Consider the following 23,396-nt stretch of genomic DNA (forward strand, 5'->3'; position numbering starts at 1 on the left):
CAGGGCTGGTATGGTGGCAGCTGTCTGTTTTGCTCCACTATCCCAGCAAAATGGTTTCCATCCTTAAGCTACTTCACATTTCAAGATGGCTACTGTAGCCATCCTGCCCACATTCCAGGAAAGAGGATAAGGAGGAAAAAGAATGCCCTCCTCCTTCTTTTTAAAGAGACTTCCTTCTCTAAGCCCCTTATAAACTTACATATTTATCTCATTGGCCAAATTTAGTATTAATGGCCACACAGCATTATGGGAGGCTAAGCAAAATCACCTTGAGCAGGGTGACACATAGTCAACTAAAAATTTGGCTTCTATTCCTAAAAAGTGAAAAACAAATATTTGTGAACAACCAGCAGTCTGTGCTACAAGTGCATTTTGTTATCTGATAGAGTTTAGTTTATGTTGCTATTATAAATGAACTCATCTCTTTTGTTTTATACTTTATATTTTATTCTATGTAATTATAATTGCTTATTTTAGGTATTTAGGAAGGCCATTGTTTTCCTATGTAGCCTGTTTATTTTATTTCTAACAATCTTACTGAATTATTTATTCAGAGTTTTTAATAATTCTTCAGTCTGTTATCTTGAATTTTCTAGACAATCATATTAATCATAAATAACTGTTCCATCTGACAGTTAAACTTTTTATTCCACCTCAATGTTAATCTCCAATTTAATCTTACCTATAAGAATTTTGCCATTCAGTTAGCATACCATACTTTGCATTTCAAACATTTTAAACTTACAGATCTTAAAGTTTGCTGCTATGGATATGATAATAAAGAGAAGTTGGCACAGCTGCTAAGATGAGAAAAGTTTCATATAATGTTATTTTATGAAAAGATTCCTGAATTTATAATAGATAAATAAATAATCCAATTAGAAAAAAATATTAACCTAAATAGCTAATAAAACTATCTGCTTGTTTAGTTTATAGATAAGGGAGAACTATCAGTACCACAAACAAATAACCTGTGCCAATTCATCCTCACTCCTCACACACTCACAAAGAGGCACAGACATTTTAATCATGCTGCAAACCTATACAAAGCACGTTCCTGTGACAGCTTGGTATCACACACTTAATCTTAAAAGGTAAAGCTGAATGGAAATTAAATGAAGATCATATACTTGAGTCTAAAAAATGAACTGGATAAACAAAGATGAGGGACACACGATTACATACAGAAAAAATAATTTAGGTGCTTAAGGAAACAGTAAGGATTTTCAAACGTAACACAACCCCCAAAAATGTTAATGCCTTATTGGGCTCTATTAATAGGAAATATTTAGGACAAGGAAGTTGAATGAGTGACACCTGCAATAGAACACGATATTCTAAGGATATTGAAGAAGAGCACAGGGAAAAGCTAGAACAGCAGCTCGCATCAGAGTTCTGTTTCCATCAATTCTTCCAATGTGACCAGGCAAATATGGAAACTAAGGCTCAGAAAGTTTAAGTGACTTGACTGTTAAGGGACATTGAAGTGTAAAAAATAATAGCTGTTCTACCTACTACACATAATAGTTAGTAGGAGGAAGTAAAATATGTTAAACCACTGTAAATTGTAGAATGATAAGTGAACGTAAGTTACCATTACTAGTATTGGTTTGGGAAAATGCCGTTCAACAAATGATCTATATTTGAGGATAGATTTTATTATTTGTTATTTGTTAGCTACAAACTTATCAGGATATGACAAAGTAATCTAAATTAAGACTGTAAAAAAAAACCCTCAAGTTCTTACCATACACAGAATTTGACCTGCTTAAGAAATTTTTCATAACCAGATTTCTCAAAGCTTCTGTAGTTTTGTTTGTGACTATTTCTTTAATGAATTTGTCATCAGGAACTTGATCAGGAGCACAGCTCCTATTTCTAGAACATATTTCCAAGACTGGCTGTATGACAGTTGATACCAAGGCTAAAAAAGTCAAATTTAATAAGCAAGTTTCAATGACATACATTTAATGAAACCAACTCTTTACAGTCATTTACCTCACTTAATTTGTTATGTAAAAAAAGAAGGAAAAAAATATATTCTTTGAAATCTCTATTAAGTCCACAATTTCAAATTTCAGAGTTAGAGGAAAAGAACTTTGGAGATCTAGCCCACTCACCTCACACTAGGAAATCAAGACGTATACAGAGGTTAAGTACAAGACCACTCTCCTAGTCAGTTACAGAACTACTACCAGAATACCAACTCCTGGCTCCTTCCAACTACACCTCATATGATCATTGTAGAATCAGGGAAAATAAGATCACTGTACACTGGATCTTCCTTAATGAGGGATCCCTCACTTCTGATAAGAGTCTGACTTTTAAATTCCAGCTATGTCCCGGTCCTTTGGTTCCGTGGGGAGGAGACTCTTTGGTCTCGTCGTCATTTCAGGTCAAAATTTCTTCTTCTGCACATGCTCTGGCTATGTGACTGCAAATTTTCTGAAAGGCAATTTTTAATCACTCTGCTGATAAGAGATGGAGCCAGTTGAACTGGTCCTCCAGGGCCCATGGTTACAAAAGGACTTCTCAGAGCCTTTAATATGCTAAATCTATGTTATGAATTTCCAAGAAAGGTATTTAGAATGAAATATTTTCCCACATATATTTGACTATGGCATCCCTTACTGTCCAGACACAACTGGCATCATTGGGAATACAGTCTGGAAAACACTTAGTGTGAGTCAAATGTGTCATACATAGCAATGATAGATGTTCATGGATAATATTGTGATAATGACTAACATTCCTCAAGCACTTATGTGTCTGGCACTATGCTAAGTGCTTTATGGGAATTTTCATTTAATCCTCACACCTTTCCTAACTAGCAAATTAATATAATCTCCATTTCACCAAAAAAGGAAGCTGAAGCTTAAAGAAATAACTTGTCCAAGTTCACACATAGTAAATGGTTGACCTAGGGTTAGAACCCAAGCAGCCCAGCTCCAGAGTCCCCATTCTCCATCACTATTCATGCTATCAACAATCCCTCCCCTCCAGCACACAACAGTTCAAAGTTTATGATACCCTGTCTCATGAATAATTGACTCTTTATTCTTTTCTTCTCCTAATATTTTCATTCTAAATTGAAAACTAAAATATTTTCATTCCAAAATAAATTGGTAGGGGAAAATAAATCACCTGGGTGATTCTGTTTGGCAGCCAAGTTGAGAACTACAGGGTCGTAGAAAGAACATGGGAGGTACTGGAGTGAAAGTTTCCGGTTAGACCTAGCTCTGCCACTTGTTAGCATGTGACTCAGGAAATTCCTGGTTTCAGTATTTTTCTCAACAACTGGAATGAAGGAAAAGAAGGATGAAAAGAAATGGTACTCACCACAGTGACTACAGACTGCTAACAAGGGTGCTCCAGAGCACATGGATGTGACTGAAGTTTAAATACCAAAATTAGATTAAAATTCTTACTTGCCCGTAAGCTAGAGCTTTTTGTTGCCTGTTTTGTTTAGATTTATGGCAAACACAATTTTTTTTTTTAACTCTGAGACGGAGAACTTTATTCAGTTTGCTTGTTAATTTAGTTTACCCTATTCTCAGAACTCTGGTAAACTACTTCCAAATGATGAAGGAGGAAGTGTTCCACTTTTGTATATGTTCAAAATTTTCTCTTTTAGCAAAGTTATCTCAAAACACTGTAAAAGAGTTGACTAGGATCCGGCCTCATGGCATAGTGGTTAAGTTCACATGTTCCACTTCAGCGGCCCGGGGTTCACGGGCCTGGATCACAGGTGCAGACCTACACACCACTCATCAAGCCATGCTGTGGCAGCAACCCACATACAAAATAGAGGAAGACTGCCACAGATGTTAGCACAGTGACAATCTTCCTCAAGCAAAAGGAGAAAGATTGGCAACAGATGTTTGCTCAGGACCAATCTTCCTCACCAAAAAAAGAGTTGACTAAAGACAGCACTATTTGATAAATGACCCAAATTAAAAAATGACAAGAAGAAATAAGGTAACAATTGCAAATATATTTAGCTTATGGCCAAAGCATGTAAAGAAAAAAATGTTGAAAATGGCAGTGGCAACTCAGTATGACTGGTTGATATCTGAGGGTATGGCAACTATCAAAGCAATAGGCATGAGCCAAAAGAACATTATACTGCCCCTGTTTTTTATAACACAGGCAAAGTAATGTAGCTAAGATTTTATACAAGCAATTAGTTTAAATTAACATCATATTAAAAAGTATTTTATTCAATTTTCCTCTTCCATTTTCTACTTTGAAAAAGTAACCAGGTCTATTGGCAGAGGCTCTTGAACCCTTAGGAACACAAATACCCTATAAACACTTTCTCCTTGCCAAACCAAACAAATTCAATTGATCTAAATAGCTGGCAGTCTGCTTGCCACTGACTGTACTGTTGGGGAGGTGGAAGGAGGAGAATAGTTATTACTTTCTCCATTAAGCCATCCCAATTTCTCTCTCCCATGTCTTGCCGGGGGAAAATATAAAAAGTTTTAAGGTTTGGCATTGAGCTGGGCACATTGTTCCCTGGGGATAGACAGGTTAAGGTATATGGGATTTTGCTACATCCAAGCATACAAGCCATCTGTATTAGTTTGCTAGGGTTGCCATAACAAAGTACCACAGGCTAGGTGGTCGAAACAACAGAAACTTATTTTTTCACAGTTGTAGAGGCTAGGAGTTCAAGACCAAGGTATCATCAGCAGGGTTGGTTCCTGCTGAGAGCCGTAAGGAAAGGATCTGTTCCAGGCCTTTCTCTTTGGCTTGTAGCCATCTTCTCCCTGTGTCTTCACATCGTCTTCTGTCTATACAAGTCATGTCCAAATTTCCTCTACTTATAAGGACATCAGTCATACTGGGTTAGGGCCCACCCTAATTACCTCATTTTAACTTAATTACCTCTGTCAAGACCCTGTCTCCAAATATGGTTACATTCTGAAGTACTGGAGATTAGGACTTCAACATATCAATTGAGGGGAGGCGGGGGACACCATTCAGCATACTGACACCATCAAAGCTGCAATAAACTAGGATCCCAGCAATTAATCTGATTCTCTTTTCTTGTACTAGAGGTGCTTAAGTATCATCCATTTATTCGTAAACTATTAAATGTCTATGTCCTAGATGCTCGGTTTACAAAAATAAACATGACAGTCCCTGACTTGAGAGATTAAGAGTCCATTAGGTGGGACAGGTAAACCTAAAACAGCAGAATTAAGTGTCCTTTAATCCCTTTTGAAACAAATCAAGGCAAATCAGGGTATATGCAAATAAAGTAAAATGATAAAAACAAATGCTATGAGGAAAAGGAGGGAATGTAAAAGAAAGCCCAATGTAAATATTATCTTGCAATCATTTTGCTATCATTCACCCCTCCATCCTCTCTCTTTCCCCAAAAATAATAGCATACAGAAATACACTTTCCAAAGCACAGCTCTACTTTAATTCCTTTAAAGCCTTTTGCATTCTAAGTGGCAGTTTTCCCTGCTCTAATGTTGCCAACAAAGGAAGAGAGAAATGTTAAGAGAACTAAATTCCAATTGACTTGCGGGTTGGGGTGATGTCTTAGGGTGAGTCACTGCCCTTTTGTAAATTGGAATGAGCCTCTCAACCATTAACGAAGTCTGCCAATAGAGGCTCAGATGTTCAATTAGAAAATGGTTAGGGCAGAGGGAGGGTGCAATGAGAAAATGCAAGTAAACACAGTTAATGGTGGTAATATGTACTAATAGAGCCATAATAATAAAAGTAACGGATCTTCACTGCACTACAAAACTTTTTTTGATTCTTCTCAATCAGAAACTCAGTAGATCTTATTAATATAGCTGTTTTTCTCGTTTTAAAAAATTATAGTAACCAAAGCAGAAATAAATAGTTTAGTATGATCATGTTGATTTATATTAACTGAGGTAACAGTCAATTTGTTTTAGCAGAGGCTGAATTATAAAATTATTTTTAAAATAAAGTTTTCAATAATATTGTCTTATACTAGTATAACAAAATGTAACTTAGACATTGCTTTACAGCTGAATTTGAAACCAAAATTAGTACAGCAAAAATTTCTATCTTAGTTCCTCCCAAAGCACTTGAAAGTCTTGTAAGAATGTTTAATCCCTAAAGCAGTTCAAGTATTTCTTTTTCAATTATGCATTGTTTCTGAAGAAAGTGTTTATAACAAAATTAAACATCTGTTTGAACTCTTTCATCAATAACCAATTCCTGATTGAGGGCATTCAAATTCAATAAATAACATTATATTATAATAAACTTTGGAGCTGTATAATCTGGTGACATGAAAAGCATCTGCCCTGATTACCATCTGTTATCAGCTTAATGTGATTTCTATGAAGAGGCTGTCCTTTCTGAGATGCTACCTAAAATTGTGTAATATATTTTAAGTTCTCATAGTGAAAAGAACAAGTTTTACTCTTTTCTTGGCCTTCGCCTTTCTTGACTTGTCCTTCCTTTCCCCTCAACCTATCATTATCATGGATAAAAAGAATGTTTTATCTCCAAATAAAAGTAATTGTTAAAAATTAAATATTATAGAAGAGGAGCTTATTAAAAGGAATCCTTTCATAAAACATTTTAAGTAGAGAATATAGTTAACACAAATTACAGCAAGGATAACTGAAATTTCTCTTGCACACCTTTCTATGAAGAGAGGGATTATGATTATATTCTTCCTTTTATAACCCCCCCCCCCCAGTGTCTTAACACAGCTCAATAAATAGAAGTCACAAGGCATAATAAAAAGAGTCCAAAACACTCATGTCCACTTTTCAGCAAGTTACTTAAACTTTCTAAGTCTCAGTTTCCTCAACTGTGAAAAGTAGGTGACAACATCTACATTACAGGAATGTTTTAGGAATTAAAAATAACAAAAATAAAGCACTGGCACACCGTAGATGCTCAATAATGATAGCTCTAATTATCACTAACAAAATATTTATCAACTGGACAACTGAGAACGCATGTCAGGATCTTACAGTTCCTGAAAGAGGAGATGGGGGTGGGGTGGGAGAGAGACTTCAACAGATTCCGAGGCCCTCCAGTTACTCCCCTCCTTACTCATTCTTCACTGATTAACTTTCTGATTTAGTAGCCTAATCTACTGCCACTGCCTCAAATTATTTGACCTTTGATTTATTCCTTAACCCCTTTACAGTAGTACGTATTTGGTTCTCATCATATACTCTCCATGACCTTATAAATGACAAATCTATTAGTTCTTTCTCAATACTCATTCTTTCTCTTTAACCTTACCACAAGCATCTTATTTTCTGAAACTCTACTAAGACCTCACGACTTTGATATTCTGGTTCTTTCACCTGTATAAACATTCTTGTGATTTTCTGTACTTCTCTAACAGTTTATTTGATTTGCACATTTCTACCTTCCCTACTTAGTTGATGCTTCTCTCCCTTTCCATTTCTAAAATACTTCCACCTTCCTCTCAGTTCCCTTATCAGGATCTGCTTAAAGTTTCATAATTTCCAAAAATAGTCTCTCTCTCTCTTCTAAATACTAAAGTGTCCACAGCTTTCGGGGGTATGTTGTCACTCCATCCGCCACGGTAATATCTATGGATTAACAAATCAGCAGGAACCTTGAAATTTGGATCAAAAGGGCATCGACGTGCCTGGTAAGTTTACAGAGGACAGCCTGGCAACTTTTTATGCCCTCCATGGGCGGAGGTGGGTAGTATAGTATGTGTATGTTGATTAGAACCAATACCCTAACTGAATTATTTAAATGCTAGCTACATATAAAGGGGGGGAAAACCTGAAGAGCTCAAAAAGATAAAAACAGAGTTCATAAATGCTTGCTCAATTTAAGCACTTTTAAGGTTGACAATATTCTCTTAAATTTCCAAGCCTATAAATCATACTATAAAAGTGTAAATGCAAGTCTTCCAATAGCTGAAACCTCAAATAATTTTTATAATACAGTTTAAGAACTCATATACAATGTTTTCATTAAGTCAAATGCAAATAACTGAAGGAATCCTTATACATTTATATGAGAAAGCAACTAATGTTCATCAACTAATCAAAAGACTCTTTGTCCAAGAAAACACACACCAAACAAATATCACTGAACATTTACCACTAAAAGGCCACCCTGATGCAAGCTTCCACAATGACAAATATTTAAACTAGAACGGAGAAGTACTGTTTCCAAAACTCCTTGATCTTTCATGTGTTACACTTAACATTCTTAACAAGGTACAAACAGGATTCAGGAATGCAAATTGATCTTGAACATCCAAAAAATTAAAATATGAATTATATAAACTGTATTACACAAATCTCATCCCATTCCCATTCTGGGATCTTCTCTCAACCACACTGGGCTGTATTTGTTAAAATAGCATAAGATATGATATCAACACAGAACAATCAGTAAAAATTATGATAGGGTACCAAAAACTGAAACTAATTAGCCAAAGAGGAAAACACTTAATAAGACACTCAAATAAAATGATTAAATTTACTTCTCAGTAATAGAGAATGAGGGAAGAGTCCTGATTAGGAAAAAATTAAGGTACTGATTAAAAAACATGAGTTATGGCTACAGGTAGGAATTGGGTTTAAACTTTCTCTACCTCTAACCACCTGTTGATCTTGAATAAGTATCTTAACCTTTTTGAGTCTCAGTATCTTTATCTGTAGAATAAGGATAATAATAAAGTTGTGCACAGATTAAACAAAATTAATTACGCAGAGTACTTAGGAAGTAGCACATATTAAAATGTCAATAAATTGTATTCAATCCAAAAAGACCTAGACATTTTTACAGCTAAACTATTTCAGACCTTCAAGAAAGAGATTAATTGCCAGAGCACACCAAAAGATGGAAAGCTTCTCTCTCTCTTTTTTTGTTTTTAATTTTACAAAGTTAGCATATTCAGAAACCAAAACCTAAAAAAGGTAATACAAAAGGAACAGTAAAAACCAATCTTACAGAGCAATCAAATCTAGCACTACTTTAAAGAGGTATGCTATTATCAGGTTCCTTGTATTCCAAAGAGATCAATTGTTTAGTGAAATCTACTAGGAAATCTTCTAATATAATTCATCAACCAATAGGTAAAAGAAGAAAAACTAGGGGCCGGCTCCGTGGCTGAGTGGTTAAGTTTGCACGCTCCACTGCAGCGGCCCAGGGTTTGGATCCTGGGCGCGGACATGGCACCGCTCGTCAGGCCACGTGGAGGTGGCATCCCACATCCCACAACTGGAAGGACCTGCAATTAAGATATACAACTATGTACGGGGGGTTTGGGGAGATAAAGCAGAAAGAAAAAAGAAGAAAAACTATATGATCATCTTAATGTATATTATGAGGGCATGTGATCAAATTTAATATCTTTTTTCTAATTTTATCTCAATTCCAAAAAAAGGGAACAGAAGACTATTTCCTTAATATGCGAAAAAAATTATCAAAAAGAATACACAACTGTGAAACCCTAAAGGCATTCTCATTCAAATGAGAAATGAGCCAAACATGTTCACTATTCACTACTATAATTTAATATTATTCTAGACATTCTGATCAATGTAATTTAAAAAAAGAAGTAAGGATTAAATATTGGCAGAAGGATAAAATTATCATCATTTACAAATCTACAACTGCCTTATTACAAAATCCAATAAAAATTATTAGAATTAAGGGGCCAGCCCGGTGGCACAGCAGTTAAGTTCACACCTTCCACTTCGGCAGCCTGGGGTTCACTGGTTCAGATCCCAGGTGTGGACCTACACACCGCTTGTCAAGCTATGCTGTGGCAGGCATCCCACATATAGAATAGAGGAAGATGGGCATGGATGTTAGCTCAGGGCCAGTCTTCCTCAAAAAAAAAAAAAAAACTATTAGAATTAAGAGTTTCATAAGATGACCAATTGGAAAAGAGTATACACAAATCACCTACTTTTCTATGTTCCATCAGGAAGATGTAATCCTCTTTAAAATACAATGGAAAAAGATTCCATTCACACTAGCAACAACAAGTTTTAAAATACTCAAAATTAATTTTAAAAATAGGCAGAACCACATGAAAAAAACTACAAAACTACAAAAAGATGACTTGAAAATACTGTAGTGATATCACAACTAAAAAATTAATTTAGAAATTCCAGTGGGGTTCTTTTGGGATCTTAATAAACTGAATTAAAAGTAATCTGAAAAAATATATGAGAAATGCTGAAAATGTTTTGGAAAAGATAACAGGAATTCACCCAACCATACAGTAAGATACACTGAATTGTATACAATGAAAGAAATTTTCAGAACTCTAAGAAACAATCAGACAAAAGTTTTCACTCCACCTTTGTTTATGATCAAATACAAAGTCAAATAATATTTATATATTAGCCATTCCGCTTTCAGCCCCCTGCCAAAGGTAAGAATCAAGAGCAAGGAACACACCCCGGAACTCAGAACCGGTAGGGCTCAGCTTTTACCTATATCCAAATCCTGAGCCAGAAATCTTTTTTAAAAAGTGGATGGGGGAAATATAGGTATTATTTTTCTCAGGATACAAAGTATGGGCCTTCCACAACTTCTAATCACAACTCTTCTTTGTCTCATTTGGGAGACAGAGGACTGATTTTCTCCTCCAATGTATTTAAAAGGCATATATACAAAGGGCAAGCAAGCAGGATTTCTTCTGAGCAAAGATGCTTAAAACAGGAGATTTTCGAATGTTAAATGTTCTCTTTCCTCAGTGCAGATATGCAGCCTAACTCCAAGAGGGTCAAAAAGACTCTGGCAGTACTTGGCTCTGAACAATAAGCAAGAGTCAAACTGTTAATTCCATCTGCTTCCCTCCCAAAAACGACAAAGCATAACATGCTGGTACCAGGGGTCTCAGGCTCCATTTAAGTGATTTTCCTGAGCGGCATCCATTTTTACAATATTAAGATGCTCTCCAATTTTTCTGAGTACTTAAGAGAACTAATTTTGATATTACATGATGACAACTTTTATGCTGATAACAAAGAAATATACTACCTTTAACATCACATTCTTGGTTAGTGATGTTGTTCCAGAATTGTCTTCCTTTCTGATTGGTCAAAGCTCTGAATTCCATTCACTTCTATCTCCCTAGGGACTTAGTTCCAATAAATACTTTATCTTCCCTGAATCTCTTACTTCTCACTTTCCTAATGTATGTAAAGGAACAAACAACATTCCTTCAACCTGTATCCCTCTGCAGTGGTTTTCAACCATGCTTGCACATTGGAATTACCCAGAGAACTTTAAAATACCTATGCAAATTACCCAGGGAACTTTAAAATACCTATGCAACGGCCAGCCCTGGTGCTCTAGTGGTTAAGATTCAGTACAGTCACTGCCATGGCCCAGGTTCAATTCCTAGTCTGGGAACTGCATCGCCTGTATGTTGGTTTTCATACTGTGGTGGCTGTGTGATGCTGAAAGAGATGCCAGTGGTATTTCAAGGGTCACCCATGGTGGACAGGTTTCAGAGGAGCTTCCAGACTAAAACAGACTAGGAAGAAGGATCTGGCCACCCACTTCGGAAAAAACCAATGCAATTAATCTACAGTAACAGAAAATAGATCAGAGGTTTCCCAGGGATGAGAGGAAGAGATTACAAAGTATGAAGATTACGAGGAAACTTTTGGAGGTGATGAATATGTTCAATTATTTTGATCATGGTGATGGTTTTACAAGTGTAAACATATGTCAAACATTAAATTGAATACTTTAAATATGCATAGTTTATTATATGCCAATTATACTTCAATAAAGCTGTTGAAATAAATACTGATGCCTGGGTCACATCCCACCCCTCAAATTGGTATGGAGGTTCCCCCGGAAATGAAGATTCTTAAAAGCTCCCTAGATGACTATAAATGTGCAGCTAAGATTAAGAACCACTGCTCTATAGGTATCATTCTCTCCTTTCTTCACTTCGGTTTTCTTGAAATGCCTCACTCAATCACGTCTACTTTATCATTACCTATTCTTTTTCAATCTTCCAATGACTGGTTTCTGAACCACCACTCAGCTAAAACTGTATTTGTTAAAATCACCTATGGACTCCCGACAAATTCACAGGACCTTGGAGTCCTCTACTTACTTGCCACCTCTTTACTGCATTCAAAATTGTTGACTCATTTCCCTGCCCATTTGAAAATCTCTCCAATCTTAGCATCTCTCCCAATGTTCCTCCTACCTTTCTAACTACTACTCTTCTATCTCCTTCACGTTATTCTTCTACCTATTTCTGCTCGTTGTCAGCCTGTTCTCTAGCTACTGCTTTTATCATGCTAAAGACTTTCCCTGAGTCATTTCAACATAACCAAATCAACATGGCTTCAATTCAACCCCCAGTATTCCCTCAAATCCTGATTTCTTTTATAAGTTCCACATCCATAGATCCAAACATCTATCTACACCTTCACATGAATGCTCTACAGCTTCCTCAAATTCAGAAATTCCAAAATAGAATTCATCATTTTCCCTCCATTTATGTGTTCCTCATTTCCAATCAATGCAACCAAGTCAAACCCTCAGGGTCCTTATTCCTCCTTCTTTCTTCCCAAAGGTAACAGGACCTATCAGATTCTAACACACTCTGCCAGAGTGAGGGTCTAAAACACAAATCCATTAAATGTCTTCTTATTCATCCCTGTAGGCAAGGGGATACAATGCCCTGGTCTGGCCCTCTACCACCCTCACTATACTCATCTTCCACCATTTCTCTATCTAACTTGTGCATTCAAGTCATGTCAATGACAATCTTACTGACTTTAGACTTATTATTGACAATGATTTCTCTAAACTGCCACAGTTTCTTATGCCTCCTTGCCTTCTCACTTACATTCTCCTCTTGGAAGGTTATTCACTTACCTCCTGCACTTGGCAAAACTATATCATACTTCAAAATTCTACTGTGTGCTCCTGACTCTACCTACATCCACCCTGAGTTAGCCATCTCCTACTCTGCTCCCTTACAACACTAGGCATATCTCTATTCACACTTATTACATAGTATTATAATTGTTACTTTACTCATCTATCTTAAACATTAGACAGTAAATTCCTTGATGACAAGAGCTATGACGTTCATTTCTGTACCCCTAATACCTATTCAGCCTGGGTCAGTGCAAAATAAATTTTTGTTTGGCATAATTTCAGTTATTTACAAAATGTAAACTTAATACCCCAAAAATGGTCTTGATGCTAACATTTTTTAAATTTCTTAATATTCATTATAAAATAAATACCAGGCAACAGGGTCCTGAATAAAACAGGTGACTATAAGATATATGTAAACTCTGACTATCAAAATGACACCACTCTAAAAAATGCAAGCAAGAGCAGATTTCATAAAATAGAAACATAACAAAGAAAGCATAGCAGGGATAACATACTGACCTAGCTAATGCTACATCTGGGTAGTCAGATCCAGGTACCTATTGTTAATGTTGATAACTAAGAGGGTTTATAATACCCCTATGGTAAGAACTGTAGTAAATCGAAAAAGGATAAAACAAGCCAAATTCAGAATTTGTTTTCTGAATAGGTGATGATTTTCTGCCTTGCCACTTTGTTTAAAGGAACTAATAAACTATTTGAAAAACTGACTTTGAAGCTACTTATTTATTGGCCAAGCAGATCCTAAAGATTTCTTTTCTCTCTTGCCTTTCACTGCACTTCACAAATACGGTGCTTTGTACTAATATTCATCTTGTAAACCTTAAAATGTCCTTAAAAAAAATCCTTAGAAATTGAGGGGAGGTGGAGTCTGTGGATTTAGGAGAATGTGGAAAACAAGGCCCCCAGGACTATTACATTGATGGCCTCAAGCTTACCGAGATCCTTCCGACTTTGAGCAGATAAGATTTTAAAAGCTGACAATTTCAAACTGTAAAGTGTTACATGAACCAAAGAAGTGGTATACCTGTTCCAAAAACTACTGTGTGACCCAAAGGACAAATAATTTGCAAAAGGACAACCTGGCCCTACAGCCTACAGAACGGGCTCTGAGACAAGTAGCAGCCGCCCGTGGAACAAACTCCCCCTACCTGAAGAGCGCAGCGGCTGTCCGGCGTGTGACAGTGTATCAGAGGACCGATTCTGTGCAGTACGAAACCGCCAGGGCAAAATGAAATCCTTCAGGAATGTCTGAACTCCAAGGGTACAAAGCCCACATGTGCACGCTGAAGGGCGGATACCCAGTTTTGCCAAAGCGTGCAAACTTGTGGTGTTTTAGTGCAACAATTCTTAGACAAAACCCCGACGATTCTCGAGTATTTTAAAATCAGCCTCGGGAGAAGAATAACTCATAGAAAGAAGGGGCAAGGGCTGAAGAGATCTCCAGTGTAATGAGCAGGGAAGGAATCCTGGTTGCTTTCTGAATCTCTTCGCCCTGCAGGGGACCAAAGACCGAGGAGGACGTTGCTGTCAGAGACGAGGGGGTCGACGGTGACCATTTTGGCCGCTAGACTGGACGGCGAGCGGTGGCCTCGCTGGAGTGGGAGGGAGGGGCTGGATGGGGTGGAAGAGGCCAGGCCGGAGCATCCGCCGCGGCGGGGTGGGGTTGGGGGCTCCCACCCCAGGCCGACCCCGCACAGGGGCCGCCGGTCGGGCCGAGGCGGCTGCACCCGGGTCACGCCGGAGTCTGCACCGCTCCTCGCCGGGAAGGAGAAAGCGCCAGTCCGCGCGCACAAAGCCGCCGCCGCCCAGGCACAGGCGGGCTGCGCCCAACTTCGGGGCCACCAGCCGCCGGCCGCAGCCCTCTCACCCGGCCGGCCGCTCGCGCCCCCCGGACGGCCCCCGAGCCCACCCGCGACGCCTCGCGCGGGAGCCGTTACCCCAACGAAGCCGCCGCCCCGGGGACAAAGTCCCGGTCCCCTCCCCGCCAACGCCTCGCCCCGGCTCCTCCCTGACAAAAAAAGTTATCGGTCACGGGCAGCCCTGGGGGCCCGGCGTGGGTTGCTCGGCAGGACTCACCAGAGTGACTCCTCGAGCTCCACCTCCAGAACCTCGACTTGTCTGGCTCGCAGCGACAGCGACGGCCGCTGCTCTGCCTTCCCCCGAGTGGCAGCACCAACTGCCCCCCTTCTTCCTAGCAGAACGGGTCCGGGCGAGCCATCTTCCCCCTCCGTTCACTGACTGACAAGCCAGCCCCGAGAGCCGCCACTGCCGCCAACCACTCTGACAGGCACGACCGGGGACCGGTCGCCAGGCAGCCAACCGCCACCGCCCCACGCCAGTTCGGCCTATCGCCGTGCCCCAGGGCGGGACCAGAACAACTTCTCCACCAATGAGAATCTTCCTCTGCTAGGCCTGAGGCAGAGCCGTGCGGTGGGAGGGAGTGCGCCCTCGGTGGGCGTGGTCTGAGCAATGGGCGTGGTCGGGGCGCCCAAGGGGAGAAGATTGACCGTAAGATTTTCGGCAGTGGCTAGGCGACAGTTATCAGTGAAGGTAGCTTAGACTCTAAGCCAGTAGAATTTATGGCCCTCTCAGAAGAAAGTAAGCCTTTCGGAGAGATGTTAACTATCATCACAGAGGGGAAACATTGATATTTTAATTTCTTGGTCAGGAGGATTTACTTCCCAGTATTTCAAGTCACAAGAATTTATCAAAATCTTGTCAAATCCCAGGAGGAAAAATGTACGTTTTTGCAAAATGGCGATAAAACTCTTCCCATCTTATTGTATCGTTGCTTTTGGCCTTAGCCTGGAAAAAATCAAACACAATTCTTCAATTTTCTTTCCATGGGCTCTCTTTATTTTCTCCATGTTCCCTCCCTACTCTTCTCTCAAACTCACACTGAATATTTGGTGTAACGACTGGAACCTGAGAACAGCTGAACCAGCTCCTACATATAGTCCCTCTGTTCTTTACTTTGCCAACTCTTCCTACCACATCCCTCTCGTCCAATCAGAATTAACCAGAAGAAAAATGGACCTTCGACCGGGAAGACAGGAAGTCATTCTAGATTTACACTGGAAAGGGGAAGGACTTCTCCTAAAGCACTAAGTGATCTCAAATATGCCAAACACATAAATAACAAGGACATAAATAAGAAATTACATTACCTGATATCAAAAGAGCATCAAGCAAATAGTTTCAGGTAATCATTAGGGCAGATCTATAGAACCATCAGACAGGCTTCCCCTTCCGAGAGCATAGCCAGATTTATAAGCAAATAATAACAAATGATGATAAAGGCAACAGAGGTAGGTTCAGCAAGCAAGGAGAACACAGAGGAGAAATTATTGTGTTTAGGAAAATAAGGCAACTTCACAAGGAAGGTGACGTTTGAACTGGATCTTAAAATGTAAATAGGAGTCTGCCAGAGAAGAAAGTCAAAGGGCATTTCAGGAAGAAGGACTGTTTAAAGGCATGGAGTTGTGAAAGGGCACTGAGTGGTTGGGGAACATTGAGAAAGTGGGTGGGGCTGAAAGATGAGTAGCAGCCAAAAACCAAGCTGGAGCAAAAGGTTAGGATGAGATTGTAAAAGGCCTCATGAGGTCTAAGGTATTTAGACAGCACTTTCCGATAGAGCTTTCTGCAATGATGGAAATGTTCTGTATTTGTGTTGTCCACTATGATAACCACTAGCCACATATGGTGGTCTAGTGGTTAAGATTCAGTGTTCTCATGTTGCAGTTCAGGTTCGTGTTCCGGTCATGGAACCACGCCTCCCTCTGTCGGTTGTCATACTGTGGCAGCTGCATGTTGCTGTGATACTGAAAGCTATGCCAACAGTATTTCAAACATCAGCAGGGTCACCCATGGTGGACAGGTTTCCGCGGAGCTTCCAGCCTAAGACAGACTAGGAAGAAGGACCTGGCCACTCACTTCCAAGAAAATTGGCCATGAAAACTCTATGAATAACAGCAGAGCATTGTCTGATATAGCACCAGAAAATGAGGATGGCACAAAAAAGACAAGGCAGGTTCTGCTATGATGTACACAGGCTCACTAGGAGTTGGAAACGACTCCACGGCACTCATAACAAAGCCAGACGTGGCTGTTGAGCACTTGAAATATGGCATCGCTGAGGAGCTCAATCTTTTATTTGAATTTTAATAACTCTGATATTGGACAGTTCAGGTTTAGACTTTATTCTGCAGGCAATGAGAGAACAACAGAAACTTTTAATCACGTGAATAGTACAATCAGGTTTCTTTTAAAGGGTGAGAATCCTAAAGACAGTGTAGAGAGTGTCTGTTCTCTTTGAGGGGAATGTTGACAGATCAGACCAGGGTACTGTTGGAGGATTGGCAAGATAATCTAGGTCGGCTGGGCCAGAGTCTGGCCAGGGGAAGTGTTTACCCAAAGAAATACAGACAGGAAGATCCAGAGAGTATGTTATACTCTGACACCTTAGAGAACACAAGCAATCAAAATCCGAGGAATTGAATTCTGCCATCAAGTCCTGGCAAAATAGGGAGTAGGAAAGTGAGGGGCCAGAGAGGGAAAGAAAGCCAAAAGGTCAGCTACATCATAAAATGGGGGGAGGGGCAAGAGTGAGCAGAGGAATACACACACGTAATCAGTTTTACTGTCCATTGGCAGTGTGGGCCACCAATGTATTGGCCTGATTTAAGAGCCTGAGAATCTGGTGTCAGGAAGACCCCTTAGGACCAGGGCAAGACTCCAGGAGAGATGAAGGCCTGAACCACACCTGTGGAAGTGGGGATGGAAGGGAAGGCAAATATTTATTGACTACCTGCACTGTGCAAGGCACTCAGTTTGTCAAGGATACAAAGGAACGCTGGAAGCTTACAGTGTAGGTGGCTGGATAACAAACAGGCGAAAAGTGAAGCAAAGATTAATCACTGAACACAACAATAGAAGAGATGACACAAAGCAGTACAGGATTGATTCATTGTTCAGATGATCTGCTAAGGAGTAACTGCTATGTGAGTTCAGAAGAGCAAACCCTCCAGCCAAGGGCAGTCAGGGAACGGTTCACAGAGGAGGTAAAAACTGAGCCAGATCTTGAAAAATGGACATGATTTGAATCACAAAAAAATGTGTGAGGAGGAAACTCTTGGAATGCCTAGAGAAGGAACAGAAGAGGAGAAGCACAAGCAATATACGGAGGGCATTGGAGGCCCTTTGGGCTGGCCAGAGCCTGGCAAGCTGGGCTGGGGATGGATAATAGAGTGCCTTGAATCAAAATTTGAATGTTCAGATTCTGTCCTTTTGCCTAGTGGCTTCCTGTCTCCTCATTTGAATTACTCAGGATGCCTTTCAAAAATATCAATGCGCAAACCACATCCACACCAAATAAATCAGAAAACTGGGGAGTGGGGCCTGGATATAGGGCTTATTTTAAAATCTTCCCAAGTGAATCTAGCATACACCCAGGGTTGAAAAGAAGGGGACGACATCATTGGCGTTTTACTAATGCTATATCAGGACTGGGCATAGAATGGATTGAGTGGAGAAAGACTGAAGACTGCCTATGTATATTTATATATTTGTTTCCTTTCTGCAAGAAGACAGGAAGTATTTATTACCTGACTTCACTTCCTGTTTTGCAGTGGTAAAATGATCAAGAAGGCAACTTGTCTTTCCTCTCAGTCAAAGTAAAACCAAGACACAAATTTATGTTTGCAATCTACTTTCCTTTTCATTACAATTTGTGCATGTAAAAATAATTTCCAACAATAACAGTCTGTAGTTGACTGTTACACATAACCATTTATATTTTAGCAGCAAAGCACCAGGAAAATGCCTGAGAACATTCTGTTTCAAAAGGGAAATGCTTTTAACCTACTTTATGAAAGTCAGCACATTCCAGACCTTCCTTACCCGTCTTTATTAGCCTCTGATATCTGTAGGCACAATTCCACATTAACTATTAAAATGCATTTACCTTCTTGCAAATAAGTTTATTAAAATGCCAGTTGAACATTATAAAGCTTGAACATTTTCCCTATGATATTAAATTTCAGGAACTTTAAGAAAAATTTAGCTCAATTATATTTCTATTAAAGTCAGTCGGAAAACAGCTAAATAACATGACTATTTTGTCCAACTTTATTGAAATATAATTGACACTAAGTTTAAAATGTAAACGTGATGGTTTGATATACATATATGTTATGAAATGAGTACCACAATAAGGTTAGTTAACACTTCTATCACCTTCATAGTTACCTTTTTTTCCCTTTTTTTTTGTGGTAAGAACATCTAAGATCTACTTTCTTAGCAACTTTCAAGCGTACAATACAGTACTGTTAACTATAGTCACCAGGCTGTACATAACATCCCCAGAATTTATTCATCTTATACCTGGAAGTTTGTAGACCAACATCTCCCCATTTCCCCCAACCTCCAGCCCTTGGCAACCACCAATCTATTCTTTGTTTCTATGCAACACGACTATTTTAAGTGAAAGAATAAGGAGAATTTTGTCTTGAAAAAAAACATGAAAAATATGTTACTTTAGTGGCAGTATATTAACATATAATTTTTTTAAAAATCAAAGCAAAAAGTATGTGCCTCAGAGGTCATTCTGTCTTAGTGTGCCAGAGTCTCCCTCTAAGAGAGCTGCTCCAGCCAGTGCCCCAAGCTGAGGCAGCAGCCTGAGCCATGATCTATGCCATACTACCCGCTTCATAGAACCATATAACCCAAGGGCAGCCAGGCCTAAGGTAACCTGATGGGAACACTCTATCCAAACGGGGACGGTGGTGACTACCCACACCCATTCTCTTTCAAGAATTTGAACTGGAAATAGGAAAAGAAAATCAATCATGTGATGGGAGCAGAAGCTAAAAAGTCAGGGAGTAGAAAGAAACCCTGAGAAGCCTTAAGAGGCGCAAGTTATGAAGCCATTAGGCAGGGAAGAGACATATAAGGTAGAGAATAAAGTAACTGATAACAAAGGAGAAGTAGAAGTAGAGACAGAGTAGAATAGTCATGGTAACAAAGATGAGGATCACTGAAGTCCTGCTGTCAAGGGGACAATGATATAAACCATTTCCTGCAGATGCACTGAATCACACCAGTTCTGTGTGTTTGCATCCAGCATCTGTGAGGTCCATCTGTAGCTGTTTCCAGAGTCCCATGAGATTCCCGTCTGCATCACCTATGATACTCTAGGTGAATTATACTTTTCACTCTTGTATAAGCCAGTAAATAGACTTCAAGAATTATGGACCAAGTGAAAGAAGCTGGATCAATTGCATTTTGCAAAGAGAACTTTATCCTTCAAGGTTGCTTACAGGTTTTTCTAGGAATAACATCCTGGGAAGAAGAAAACCTTCTCCACATCTTTAAAAAAGGATTCATAAATTAAAATCAAAATTTCAATATCTTTATAACATATTTTAAGGGGAAAAAAGTCTTCTTTCTCTGCAGCCAATTTTGTTCATATTTATGAGAAACCCATGTAGATAGGGGTGGAAAACCTAATGACTAACTGCTACCCTCAAGTGATTGGAAATGAAAAATATTCACATATACCTTCTAAGACAGTTTATTAGCTAATGTCTTCTAGAAGAATTATTGTTGGAAGAGTCTTGTTATGCAGCTTTTCTAAATCATGGTTTTGAAAAATATTTTATGACTTGGGGAAAAAATGAAAAAGATGGATACAAAACTGCATATATGACATGGTCACAATTTTGCAAATGTTTGTGTCTGGAGGATATATCAGCAACATGTAAGCATGGAGAAATCATGGGTGAATTTTATTTTCTTCTTCATATGTGTTTTTAACTTACCAACTGTTCTACAACAAACAGATGTTCGTTTTATAATCTAAAAAAAGTGCACACTATGCACACTATTTTTAAGTTGAAGGAACAGCAGACTGCACATCACTCATTGTTAATTCTGCCTAAGTGAACCTCAGTTAAACATTCTTCCTTTTACTTTTAGCCAATGCGTTATTCAAAATCCTTTCAAGTGCTCTCATAAATCCCACAGGAAGGTCTTATTATTGCTGACAAGCAAAAGACCTCACTAGTGAGTGTTTAGTATAAAAGCACGAACTTGTATGTAGAGTTTCTCTTCCAAATGAGGGCCCAGAGAACAGAAAAAAATATATATATAACTGTGATAAACAGTGACAACCCCTCCCCCCAGAGGAAGTGGAACTGAGTTTTGTCATCTTTGGGTCCCCTACAATAATAAAGTTCTCATAGAGGAACTTCAAAAACACAGATTTAAGGAGAACGTGAAAAGATGGCAGTTTTCTTCCTCTGTCTCGGTTTGGATTAGGAATCTTTTACAGGTTTGCACACCTATCCCAAGTCCATAGGCCAAGTGGAAACATGATTTCTCCCCCTTCTGACCACTAACTGCATTCATCAGATGCAAAGTATTTCAGCTGTATTCAGTATACCACTTAATTGTGTATCACCTTGAATATTTCCAGAATTGCTTCCCACGTGTTAACCTCTCATCTGGAGAGCATCCAAACTGCTCCTTTGTTATCAGTTACTTCATCCTCTACTTTATATGCCTCTTCTCTGCCTAATGGCTTCAGTTTACTCATAACTTGCCCCTCTTAACACTTCTCAGGGCTTCTTTCTACTGCTTAACTTTTAAGTTTCTGCTCCCACCATGTGAGGCAGCAATTGAGTCACTTGGTTTCCTTGCCGAGTGGCACCCCCAAAGCAATTCAACAAGCACGAGTGCTGGTTGAGGGTAGATGAGTCTGAGACCTTGAGGCCCAGCACAAGGAGAGGGATGAAAAGCAACGGCAGGGAGAGGCTCACTCTCAAAGAGTTTTGCCACCCCTCTGGGTTGTAACTCTGGTCTGTAATTCTTGGGTTAAGTGTCCAATGTATGAATAATACTTCCATTTTTCAATTTTGTTCTCATCTACTTAGTCATCATCACCACACCCTGATATTTATGCCAAGAAAAACTTTCAGTGAGTGAATTCAACATCATCACCAATGTTCAGTAAGGACAAGCCTGGCACCTATTTCTTCCACCAACATGTTGAAGTGACCCAGCCCATCATCAAACTGGTCTTTATTGATATCCATTACGCAGGCAGGACCAAAGAACACTTTCTCTAGACTTCTCTGCTTACCTGAGGCAAGTCCTCAGCACAGGCATGGGATACATGTCCAGCCCAGCTACCCGGTGCCATTTAAAAGGTGTCATCCCTAAAAAAACCTCTATCTCTATTGGCTGAATCATGATACTAACCCCTAAAGTCACTCATGAGGATTTTTTTCAGTTGAATTACGCCAAGAAGAGAAGTCACATCAGTCATCAAAAAATTAGCAAAGATTAATTGATCATGTCCCTAAGAAAGAGCAGGGCTTTAGGAAAGGCAATTGGGAGAGCAGAGGAAAGGAATGTAGATATCTGAGCCTGGGATAGGATAGCCTGACCTAGGGAGGTCTCCACTTGAGATACCTGGGCAATAAGACACTATTGGGTGATGAGAAGAATCAGAGGGACTGTTGAAGGAAATAAGATATGCTAAACGTGTCATGGAGGGGAAGGATACCTTGACTTGGACCAGTCCTGCCAGCTCTGCAATTGCAATTTTTTTTCTTTTTTTTTTTTTTGAGGAAGATCAGCCCTGAGCTAACATCTGCTGCCAGTCCTCCTCTTTTTGCTGAGGAAGACTGGCCCTGAGCTAACATGTGTGCCTATCTTCCTCTACTTTATATGTGGGATGCCTGCCACAGCATGGCTTGATGAGCGGTGCCACGTTCGCACCTGGGATCTAAACCGGCGAACCCCGGGCCAACAAAGCAGAACATGTGAACTTAACCGCTGCACCACCAGGCCAGCCCCATGCAACTTTTTTTCAATTGAGATCTAATGTACATATAGAAAAACAGAGAAAACAAAAATATGATTACCTCAGTGGATTGTCACAGGTGGACACTGCGACCACTGACCCAGATCAAGAAAAAGAACATTGACAACAATTGGGAATCTGCCTTGAGCCTGCTCCTGATCACCATTCCCTCCCTCCCAAAGATAACCTCTGCTTAGACTCCTAGTTCTTAAATGTATCTATGTGTATTACATTTTACATAAGTGGAATCATACAGAATATATTTTTGACTCTGGCTTTTTTCTCTCCAAATTGTTTGTGGATTCCATCCATATCTCTTGTTGTAATTATAGTTTATTCATTCTCATTGCTGTATGGCATTCTGCCATATGAATATGCCACAATGTATCTGATAATTCTACAGCTGATGGACATTGAGTTGTTTTCAGTGGAGGGCTATTACAAATAGTGCTGCTGGGAGCGTTCTTGTATGTAGATGTTAGTGCACATGTATGTGCACTTTTGGTGGAATTGCTGGGTCTAGGGTCAGCATATGCTCTTCTTTACATGATGCTGTCAAATTCTTTTCTGAAGTAATTGTATCATTTATACATCCATCAGAGGAACATGAGAGTTCCAGTTGCTCCATATC

At 39.4% G+C, this 23,396-nt stretch overlaps 1 protein-coding gene across 3 annotated transcripts in view; it reads right to left on the reverse strand.

The window, feature by feature from the left end:
* HYCC1 (hyccin PI4KA lipid kinase complex subunit 1) overlaps window positions 1-15,158 on the reverse strand; it is a 74,833-nt gene extending 59,675 nt beyond the window's left edge. For all 3 annotated transcript variants that reach the window (XM_046670154.1, XM_046670153.1, XM_046670155.1), the window contains exon 1: window positions 14,977-15,158. The gene's annotated coding sequence lies outside the window, so the exon portion shown is untranslated. The remainder of the gene's footprint in view (window positions 1-14,976) is intronic.
* Between the last annotated feature and the right edge of the window lie 8,238 nt (window positions 15,159-23,396).

This window comes from Equus quagga, chromosome 8, assembly GCF_021613505.1.
Source record: "Equus quagga isolate Etosha38 chromosome 8, UCLA_HA_Equagga_1.0, whole genome shotgun sequence".
In the NCBI taxonomy this organism is placed as follows: domain Eukaryota; kingdom Metazoa; phylum Chordata; class Mammalia; order Perissodactyla; family Equidae; genus Equus; species Equus quagga.